The sequence below is a fragment of the Sphaerodactylus townsendi genome, linkage group LG04 (genome assembly GCF_021028975.2).
Source record: "Sphaerodactylus townsendi isolate TG3544 linkage group LG04, MPM_Stown_v2.3, whole genome shotgun sequence".
Lineage (NCBI taxonomy): Eukaryota > Metazoa > Chordata > Lepidosauria > Squamata > Sphaerodactylidae > Sphaerodactylus > Sphaerodactylus townsendi.
Window position 1 is genome coordinate 57210539 of NC_059428.1, and position 11725 is coordinate 57222263.

Genomic DNA, 11725 nt, shown 5'->3' on the forward strand with positions numbered 1-11725 from the left:
TAAACATTTCCTATCTATTCTGTTCCCCAAGCAAACTAAAATCAGGTGCCTTGCACTTGACTAGAACAGACTGCAAGACCTACAGACAAATAAGCAACAGTTCAAAAAAGAGTTTTATAATATTGAAAGTTTAGGACTCTGACTCCTCCCATGAAGACTAACTAAATAAAGAATACTTGTGCGATGCTGGAAACAATTGGAGATTATCAAAGAGCTTGCAGACACCAACTCTTCCTTGCTTGTTTCCGAGAAAGTCTGCTCTGGGGTGCTGTGAGGTTTCCGGGCTGTATGGCCATGTTCTAGCAGCATTCTCTCCTGACGTTTCGCCTGCATCTGTGGCTGGCATCTTCAGAGGATCTGATGGTAGGAATGGAAAGCAAGTGGAGTATATATACTGTGAGGTCAAAAGGTGAGGCCATCTGAATAGAGTAGCCTGGCATGTGAGTCACAGAGAAGTCTGTAGCATGGGAGTAACAATGAAGATAGCAAGGTCAATAGGTGAATGGATCTGAATAGAAGTATCCTGGTCTTTGTTCCCTTTGAGTGCTATAGTCTATAGTTGTCCTGTGTTTGTGTGGAGCTGATCAGTCACTATCTTGATTCTAGAGTTTTTCAACACTGGCAGCCAAATTCTGTTCATTTTAATGGTTTCTTCCTTCCTGCTGAAATTGTCCATGTGCTTGTGAATTTCAATGGCTTCTCTGTGTAGTGGTTGTCGGAGTGGTCCAGAATTTCTGTGTTTTCAAATAATATTCTGTGTCCAGGTTGGTTTATCAAGTGTTCTGCTATTGCCTGATTTTTCTGGCTGAAATAGTCTGCAGTGCCTTTCGTGTTCTTTCATTCTTGTCCGAGCGCTGCGTTTGGTGGTTCCCATGTAGACATATCCACAGCTACATGGTATGCGGTAGACTCCTGCAGTAGCTAGAGGACCCCTCTTATCCTTTGCTGAATGTAGCATTTGTTGAATTTTCTTAGTGGGTCTGTAGATTGTTTGTGGGTTATGTTTCTTCATCAGTTTTCCTATACGGTCAGTGGTTCCCTTGATGTATGGTAAGAACACTTTCCCTCTAGATGGCTCTTTATCCTTGTTCATGTGGCTTGTTCTTGGTCTTGCAGCTCTTCTGATGTCTGTAGTAGAGTAACCATTAGCCTGTAGAGCCCTGTTTAGGTGATTCAATTCATCTTGTAGGAGGTGAGGTTCACAGATTCTGTTTGCGCGATGTACCAAAGTTTTTATGGTGCTCCTTTTTTGTCCTGGATGATGATTGGAGTTTTTGGGTAGAAAAAAAAAAGGAGCACCATAAAAATTTGCACAATGCTCTTGCATTACTGCTTGATACAATGAGTGGAAGGGGGAGAAGTGCATTGGCTATTCAAAGTTCTGGTCATATTGTTAGTAAAACATAGTATCATTTAAGATCTAAGGAGGTGTGCAGATGGAGCTTGAACTATGCCTTTAAGATCAAGACTGGAGCTATGAAGAGTTAGACTGTATTTCTAGACAACCGGGCCAATACTGATCTAGGGAATAAATTCCAGTAAATCAGTGAAAACCAGTGAGAGGGTGGGGAGGGCGGTTCTATATCAAAATTATGTGGCACCATGACTTAGTATCTGAGTATCCATTTGGCATGCATAAGGTCCTACATTTAATTTCTGACATCTCTACTTAAAAAAGGAATCAGGTAATAGATGATGAGGGTAAGAAGCCAAATCTGAGCATCAGCATCAGCATCATCCTCTGGCATCAAGTAACATGTAGCTGAAAAACAAGGAAGTGGCAGTGAACAGGTCACTATTCTCACAACATGATGGACAAAGAACTGCCTAAAGCCAAATTCCCTTTCATATTCCCAAGAGAACTTCAAAGATACCCATGATAGTAATTCTAGAATGTATCAAATTAAATCTAATTTGAATATTAATGTTTTGTTAGCAAGTTATAAGTGTAAACAAAAAATATAGCAAAGTCACATAGATTTTGATGGAGTGTTCCATAAACATTTTCTTAAAACTCCGTTAGCTTTACTGTTACAAACTATTTTCTTCATGGGTATGTCATACGACAAATAACATTAAATCACTATTAATCCTTAGAGGCAAAGGTGTGTGTATTCATTCTCTGCTCTACATATATATGTTTGTATGTGTCTGTCCATCTATCTATCTAGCCAGCTAGCTAGCCTGCTCTCTATAATCGTTTAATGTATTTATTTTATCAGTCCTGGTCTCTAAAAGGGGGCAGGTTATAAGGCTAAACAAATATTATGAAACTAATAAACCACACACACAGCACAAAGCTGACTGGTGATGTTCCCAGAACCACAGTCCTAATTAGTCTGAATAAAACCTGTAGCAATTTGTTTAAGAATAATTTTAGACTCAGTTAGAACTTGTTATTCCACTTCATTGCCTCAAGGCTTCATGGAACATTTGGCAAATTCAGAACTAAAACAGAAAGAGTGTTTGCTTTGATCAGTTAGAAATTGCAACTGCCAAAGCCTTCCCCAAAGGTCAGGCATCACTTGTTCAACACTTCATCTAGGCAAACTGCTAAAAACAGACTAAACAAAAACACACACACACACACACAAGTTTACTGTTTTAGAACAGATTAGTCACTCTTCACAGATACCCCACAAAGAAATTATTTATGGGCTTTCTTTAACAATATATTTTTAAAAACCTGAATGAATCCAGTGCTCAAGACCAAACACTTGCTATTGCCAAAAAGAGACAGCAACTCATGCATGTTTTGTAATGCTGCTGTTCTGGATACAGCTTCATATTGTTCTACAAAGGAGCTACTGGACTTTAGTCTCAGATTCATGGGTACAGCCAATCTATAGAACTTTATTTAAATAAAGTTAGCAAGTCTGAGATGAAAGAAGCTTCAAATTTCTATTCAGCTGCTTCAAATGTAAAGAGAAGATTCAAATTTCTATCAATGATCTTATAATTTCTTTCTTAAAAACTGTGGATATATAAATCCACAGATTGAGTTTATGTATTTATGTAGTTTATGTAAATATTTTCCTCCAAATCAGAGGGATTGCCTCTCAGGTTTGAAGAAATCTGAAAACTCAAAAAATTAAGGGGGCAGGGGGTATTTATCCCCTCCAAAGCAGTGAACATAAGGGAGATGTGCAAAGTGCCATGGGTGGGAAGTTAGGAAAGGAGAATTCCAGATAGTTTCATGGAACATTGCTGCTTCAGTGTCCTAAGCTTCTGGGAATCTGAGGCATGTCCTTTTCTGACAGTGCCTGAGAACTACTGTATGGATGCCAAATGCAAAAGAAGCTACATGTCCCAGGTCTGAAGCCATTCAATTTATGGATTTCTCCCCTCCCAACTATGTGTCATATAGCTAAAGGAAAGAACACTGGCACTGAAGCACAAGCAGCTGTTGCTCCACTATTAGCACGGACCTGAGAGAACAAGTTTTCTCTTTAAACTTATTGAAATCGGATTGCATCATCATATGAGCCTCGGTTCAGTAGTTCTTTACTATTAATCAGAGTTCACTTGGAGCGTACACAGTTTTTAAACTTGACATTCAGTACAGTGGAACCTCGGTTTTCATTGCCTTCGGTTTTCATCGGTTTCGGTTTTCATCAGATTTTTCAGTGAAAAATTTGTCTCGTTTTTAATCGATTTGCCTCGGTTTTCATCGATTTGCAGTAAGGTGCAGGAGCTTGTGGAGAAAAATCACCCGGACAAAGCTGTTGCAGGCTGTGTCTGCAACTTGTTTAATGACAATGTCTTGCCCCATTTCAGACAAATCTTAAAGAGGCATCAGAAACAGACCTCTTTGGACAGCTTTCTGGTGCGACATTGGTTCACTGGCTCTGGAGCTGGTCCTAGTGTTATTGTTTGTAATTGTTTTCAGCATTAAACACTATGTTTATTCACCAAAAATGTGTTTTGGAGTGCCTAGAATGGATTAATTGGATTTACCTTTATTCCTATGAAAAAGTTTGCCTCGGTTTTCATCGGTTTCAGTTTTTATCAATTCTTTTCGGACGGATTACCAACGAAAACCAAGGTTCCACTGTATATGGTTTCTCATGTGATTACCTGCTTAGCAAAGCCTGGATCCTAGATCTTGCCTTTGCCACGTCAGTTCATCACCTAACAAAGCTTGCCTCAGGTACTCCTGGAAAACTCATTGTGTGAATTTACTTTTAAAAATCAGAATACAATGTGTCTGGCTGCTAATAGTGATTTACAGTTATATGTGAGAGTCCTGTTATGGTTAAAGGCTAAAGTTGTTGTACATAGAAAACCTCAAATATGTGTTATACCTGAACCTATTCTTATGTTCCAGGAATAACTCCATGATAAAATTTTGACCATCATTAAAGAAATATTATTTGGCATTCATGTAATGTTCAGTTCTGTGAAAATTGTGCTTTCTAGCAATCCTCCAAGTAAGCATATAAAGTTCTAAGCAGTTATATTATTGAATTTAAAAGCTGCTTGCTGGATTATTTTCTGGAATGTGCCTCAACTGTGGCAAAAGATGATGTGCAAGATTAACAGGAGTAATCAATGCTATTGTCATCAAAAAGAAGTCAGAAACCAATCAACTTTTGGAGAAATCTGCTTCCTATTGCCTTCTCACTAAGAACTGAAGAGAACCACATAAAGAGTTTGCAGACCTGATTGCCTTTGAGTCATCAAAAGCCAGTTGATCAATCTCTTTCCTCTATACCCCCACCCTATCAATTAACACGTAAGATAAGAAATCACTTTTTGAGTGTTAAGTGATGCTGTGCCACACTTGTGGTTGCAAAGGTTGCCAAACAGGAAAATTAACTTGACTTATACTAAAGAAGTCATCTATACTGAATTATGGCAATATAAACCCACCTAGAATCAATGGATCAGCCTAACATACTCAAATGAGTAACATTTTATGTGCAAGGATTTTGAAAACAAGATTACATTGTCTAGAATTTCACAAGAACAACTTTCAATAAAGGATTCTCCTTATTCAAGAACACATCCGATTCTCAGAATGGAGAAATGGACAGAGAAAATCTGTAAAGGAAAGGAATGATTAGTAACCATATGGTCTAGGAAAGTAGGTGGGAAAGACATTAAATTCCATGTTTGCAGTCAGAGCTGTAAAGTTCAGTTACAGCATCCAAACTCTGCTATGTCATTTCTACCACATTCTATTACGTGTATATAAAGAAAAAACAAAAGAAGTTTAGGAAGGGTAGCAGGCAAAACCTATCACTAACAGGAAATGAATATGAAGGCAAGCATTAAACCACACTTGTATCTACCCAACTTTATCTCCACAGTGCCACCATTTCCCATGCACTACAGTGTGTGTGTGTGGGGGGGGTGTATGTGTGTGCAAGTGACCATAAAGCACAAGATCTTTTTTGTGTATGAAAATACTGGTTGCAATGTATTGGTGTACATCATTCTTTTGATGACATCATGCAGCATATAAATAGGAATACAACAGGTGATATATTTTTTTAAAAATGGCCTCCTGGAAATGAATGAAGGGTTTTCTTCTTCATGCAGGGATTTTTTAAAGAAGTGATTTATCTAATATCCTGTAGGTTCTGTCTCTCCATGTGCCCTTCCATGTGCCCTTCCATCAAGCTATCTCTATTCCATTTTCAAGAAAACTATAAAAATAATGCATTCTACCTGCTAAGTTTTTCACTCTTTTCAGAACTTCTTAACTTAGAGAAATTATTTTAGACTACAAAAGGAACATTACATGTAAAAAAGAACTGGTTATTATTTTGGTTTTCTTAAGGCAATGTATATTTGGCAAGATCTAGAAGAAAAAATAGACCTTTATTTCTAAAGAAGCCACTCACTCAGCTGCAGCATTCTAAAGAAATTATACACTGATGGCAGTCAACCAATCTGAGAATACTTGAATCTAACGACTGGAGCTGTGAACAGGCAAGAGCGCCGCTCTTACTATAAAAATGAAAGGGTCCCAGGTTTGCAGAACAGTTTGCAAAAGAAAAAGAACCCCTATTTCACGGGTTTAAAAAAATGAAAACAATAAAGGAGAACCTATGGTTTTAGCAACAGATTCCCTCAGTGGCTGTTGCTAGGCAATCACAGTATTCCAGGCTGTGTTTCTGTGAGTGAAAAGATAGGGTCCTTTCCAAGCCTATTTTGGCTTTTGAGAGAGGATTCATTGGGACTAGGCTTGACTATGTTGGGAAATTCCTGGAAATGCAGCCTGAGTTGGGCAGGGTTTGGAGAAGGAGAGGGACTTCAGAGTATAATGCCATAAATCTACCCTCCAAAGCAATCATTTCTACCAAGGAATCTAGAATTGCTAACCTCCAGATCGGAGCTTAAGATCACCTGAAATTAGAATTGCTGTGTAGGTGAGAGAGATCAGTTTTCCGAGAGAAAATGGCTGCATTGAAGGTGAACTCTATGGCATTTTATCCTGCTGAGGTTTCCTTGTCTGAACCTTGCACCAATGTTCTACCTCCATATCTCCAGAATTGTCCCAACCCAATTGATGCCTGTAGTTGGGAGATCTGTTGCAATTCAAGGACACTTCCAGGCCCAATGTGGAGGTTGGCGACCCATAGAAGGAGAGAAGGAAGCAGGAAAAGGGAAGAGACTATGGGGGCTTTCTAGAAAGGAAAAGAAGAAATAGTGGGGAAAGGGAAATGAGATCCCTCTTGCAAGTCTTGGGGGGTTCCCATTTGTACAATTCTATTGTCCAGCACAAGTGACATGAACAAAGTATCTGCTGTGGCCCAAGTCTCAATAGGAAATGGACGCACACAGAATACAAGCAGCATAGAAGAAATCAGTATTACTTCTAAATCTATCATTTCTTCAAGAGAACAAGTAGAAATGTGCTATAGGTAATTTTTTTAGTGTAACTTCTCTTTTTTTAATTTTAATTTCTTCATGAGTGAAGAAAGAAAAAGAGTACATCCGTATTTGGACATTCGAATATTCAGATACATTGTTTTATACTCGTTAAACTTAAGTAATTGTACTATCTCCGTATTAAAACTAATATAAGTGAGTTTTAGTGAAAAAAAGATAACAAGTGGGAAAAAGAAAAAAGAAGAAAAGGGTGGAGAAGAAAAGAAAGGAAAAGCTCACATTGAAAAGATGAGGTCATACTAATCAGCTGTATTTATTTATTTTTAAAAATAATAGTTGAAAGCATTGAGTTGGACCCTGTGACACCCTTTCTGCTAAACAAGAAGCCTTGCTCAGTTTGAGTAAGTCTTGGCTGGAAGAAGGATTCCTCACTTAATTGAAGAAAATCTTGAGATCTGGTCCTTTGAAATACCTGGGGAAACTTCAGAAAGGACATTTTGCAAGTAGCTTAAAATAAGCACTTTTAAATGAAATCACAAATAATGCTGATGACGTCAGCAAGGCTCCCTCTCTCCGAGATTTCTACAAACAATGCACAACTGAACTATTCAGATAACTTTTTTTACACAGTTAATTTGGTTGCAGTCTAATGAAACGTTTCAGAAGAATGCTTTCGCAAATGGTAGAGACTGTGGACAGCATAGTATGTGCTGCCTGTTGATGTAAGTATGATTCTATTATGCAGTTTCTGCATCATTTAACATGTCATGTTAATGATTATGCTTTGTTCCAGCTCCATGTTCAGATTCTTTCTTTTATTCAGATTTCTGCAATCAAAACTATTGCTTTGTTTATTAGATGTCCCATCCTATTGTATTTGACCTGTGTAATCCACCTTGAGAGTCAGTGAGAAAGGCAGACTACAAATAACATACAAAAGTAGAAATGAGTAAACATAAACTGTTTATTAACAGAAAGAGCTCCAATACTGCTGAAATTGTTCTAGGGGACCAGATCTGATATAAGACAAAAACAAAATGTCAAAATATGCCACATTGTAAGTACATAGAAAATATTTTGATGAAGCACTGGGAACCACTGGTTTGTATGCACACCAATATGATTAGTATCATGCTTCACAAATGTTATCCATTTGCAGACTAGAATGGTTCCAAATGCCCCCAGTCTGTTAAAACAATGCAAATGTATTGTTTCTACAATGCCTTGGGAATTCCCAGCAGCTATTTCCTCATAGTTGAAATATACTATGTCTCTGTCTATCAGTTACCTGATGGTTCTACTCTGTTTAGAGTTCATTAAACACAGCCTCTCCTCTGATTAATGACTTATTTATTATTTGCCTTGCAAATGTTTGTCTGTCAGAAGAGGAGGTAAGTATCCGCCATGCATTTGACAAGTATACAGCCACTTTATTTTTCCTCCAAAGAAGTGGTCATTTATGACCAGCTCCCTAAGGACCTTTGCCTTGCCCTTGGTTTTCTTATAGAGCCATTTGAAAGAAAAAGCTTCTAGTTTTAATTAGAACAGCATAAAGTCTAATTAATAATTTCTTCTGTCACTTTCATCATGATACCTATCAGAAATTTTTTTCAACATCAATTGTATTTATGAGTAAGCCTTGAATGCCACAGTCTTTAAACACAATTACTAATCGTGCTCGGTGTGTGTGTGTGCGCGCGCACATATAGAGAAAGATAATGCATTTTCAAAGAAAAAACTGAAATACAGAAAAAGTGGATAATGTATGTTTTAGATGCCAAGAAGCTGGAAAACAGTTAACTTCAGATGCCATAATACAAATGCTTTCGATGGACCATTTAGCATAAATTTTGGTATATGTGTGTAAAGTGCCACTAAGCAGCTGACTTACGCAACCACGTAGGGTTTTTCAAGACAAGGGACTTAACAGAGTTGCTTTTCCACTGCCTGTTTCTGCAGATTCCTTGGAATTCCTTGGTGATGATCTCCCTTCCAAATACTAACTAGAGTAAGAGAAACCTAATCTGTCTCGTTATATTTGCCTCTTTTGTGATTTCATCCAGGACACTAATGACTAATAAAGGTCTTTTGTTGTTGTTTGTTACTAACTACAGCCAGACCTGCTTAGCTTCTGAGATCTGGCAAGATCAAGCTAGCATGGGCCATCCAGGTCAGGGCAAATTTCGGTATACCTGGATTCTAATACTTTTGTGGACCAGTGACTGGAATGTGGGCCAGATACTCAAAAACTGTTGAGTCTTTCAAAGATTTTATTGAAAAACAGAAACTAAGAAAAAGTTCTAATACATAGATTTCTCAGCTACAGCACAGTTCCAAACATCAGAATCCCTTTGTTCTCTCCCCTTGGTTCCCAGCTAACCTTTGTTTCCTGCTCCCCCCACCCCACCCTGTAGATCAACCTCTGTGATCTACCACTGTTTGGCCACTAGCTTCCCTTGTGTAATTTATTCAAAGCATTTAGGCTTCCTATCCGGAGATCAAAGGTCCTTGTCAGGCTAGTGTGAATCTGCCTGATACTATAAGCAGAACAACATCTTCAAAGCCTCCCAGTCTAATAGGTTTATTCTGGTGCATTCCTATCAAATTTCATTTTCAGAACAGTGAAAAAGGCAGCAGAGCAAAGAATACCTCAGTTAAATTAAATATGTATCTTGTGAAATGTATATCCCAAAATTCTGAAATATAAATTCTGCCTTCACAAGGGCCACCAAGCCAGGTAACAATTTAAGAAATACATGATAAAAATCACTATTTAAAGCTGAATCAAATATGTGTATTACAAGTATTTGGGCCACCCCAAAAATTATTTTTGTGGTTAGCATTTCTGTTCACATGGGTTCCACTTCTGAAAATCACTGTACCACATTACTGAACTGTGAAGAGTTTGTAATATTCTATGTATGCACAAGTCTTATTTTTGCAAAGAACTAAGGCTCAAAGTAGACATCATGATTTTTACTAAGTTGTGTCTGGGGCCCTTTCCACACAGGTCAATAAAAGTAAGGGACAGGCGGGTTATATGAACCCGCCCTTGCCCCAGCCCCTTTGCATGGCCGGCTGTCCCGTTGGCCGTGGTGCGTGCTTTCGCACAAAGGTGCTGTTTTTTCTACTTCCCTGCCTGCATTTTTGTTTTTCCCTGCTTCGCAGGCAGGCAGGACCAACCCCCTGGCCCATTACCCCTGCATGGCTTTGCAGATGGGAGCCGGGGAAGGTGTTTTCCAGAATCATGTTATGTGAGATTCTGTAATTTAATGGAGCACACAGCTGCGGCTGTTCACTCGGCTGCGGCTGTCAACCATATTAAAACAAAGCTAGAACGTCACATACCTCGATTGACGAAAAACTCGGGTTGGGAAAAACGCAGAGCGGATCTGCATTAGGATCGGGATCCGTGTGAGGTTCAACCCAATCAGGGTTTTTAACCAGGTTTATCCTGGTTTAACTGGCCCATGCGGAAAGGGCCCAAGTTCCGCAGAACTGACTCACAATCCCCACATTCACACCGGAGTTGCAGCAAACTGCATATTTCAAAGCTGTATAGGCCCAATTTAAGTTGGGACTATGCTTTAAGGTTAAGAGAGTCTTCTGCTTCTCCCGCACTAGCCAAAAAGGTAACAGGACATTAATTGCCACACTTTTGAACTGCAAATGTACAGAATAATGCACATGCAACTCAGAAATTGGGCAAATAACACACCCTGGGGCTATTTCAATTCAGGAAAACAACACAGAAGGAGCAGGAAGTCTTTCCTCCCCACAGTGCCATGATTCTGAGCTGAACTGGGCCTTTGCCACTTCTAAAAAGGTAGCTTCCGGAAGCTCCTGTGTGAACTTTGGGAATGTGAGTCAGAAAACCAAGAAGTGACTCAATGAAAGATGAAAAATCTAGTTTGACACTTAGCTGTCTGTGGGTTTACCTCCCCCAGGCAAAGTAGAGACAAATATTTGTTTGAACCTAGTACAAGTCAGATCAGATGGAAAATAATAGAAGCAGAGGACTGAAAGGCTACCCCAATTATAGGGAGCCCAGCTGCAGCACTGTAAAGCTATCCCTGCCACGCTAGTATACAGGGTTGAAGAGCTCCGTGGGGGGGAGGGGCAGAAGACAATAAAAAGGAGATAAAAGAGAGTCAGAGATTTAAGACTTCCACTTCCCCATAAAACAAACATTCCAAAATTGATGAATATTTGGAGATGTGACTGAGAGGGAAATGTATCAGAGGGAAATGTATCAGATCACCCCTCTAACAGAAGACTGATTCAGGATCTGACATGTCTCAGCAATCAGGGTACCACATAAGGACAAGTCTGCCTATTCACATTCCCTGAACCTAAACATCAAGGAAACTGTCTCTTATCTCTATGCAATTTGGTAGAAAAGCTCAAGAGTATGAGGGCTGTAGTGAAGAATTTCTTCCCAATTGACTGGGAAGTTACATGCATTCCCCTTTGAAACTTAAAATATTCAATGATATTTTACCCTAGATTTTTGTTTGCCTCATTTGTCCTGGAAGCATGAGTATAAACCATTAACAATGCTGCAATTAAAAAAAAAAACTGTAACACTGTCAATGTTATTTGCCCTACAGTTTACCACACCTGAGATATGATTATGTAAAAGGAGATGATAAAAGAATATGAAGTCATTTCTTTGTTATTTACGCAGTTCTTTGCATAAGCATGTGCTTTCTCCATTGCTTGTATATCCCTGAATTCTATGTTCTAAATAGGATGGGGCATATATTGTGCAATGGATGTGCATCTCAGTGTCTAGGGCAACCCTCTCCAGTCTTGTTATTTAGGCGTCATATATGTAACTAGTCCTGACAACTGCTGATTATATCTTTTTAAAGCACTACTGCCT

At 38.8% G+C, this 11725-nt stretch overlaps 1 protein-coding gene across 12 annotated transcripts in view; it reads right to left on the reverse strand.

The window, feature by feature from the left end:
• ROBO2 (roundabout guidance receptor 2) overlaps nt 1-11725 on the reverse strand; it is a 547539-nt gene that overhangs the window by 401131 nt on the left and 134683 nt on the right. The window lies entirely within an intron of this gene.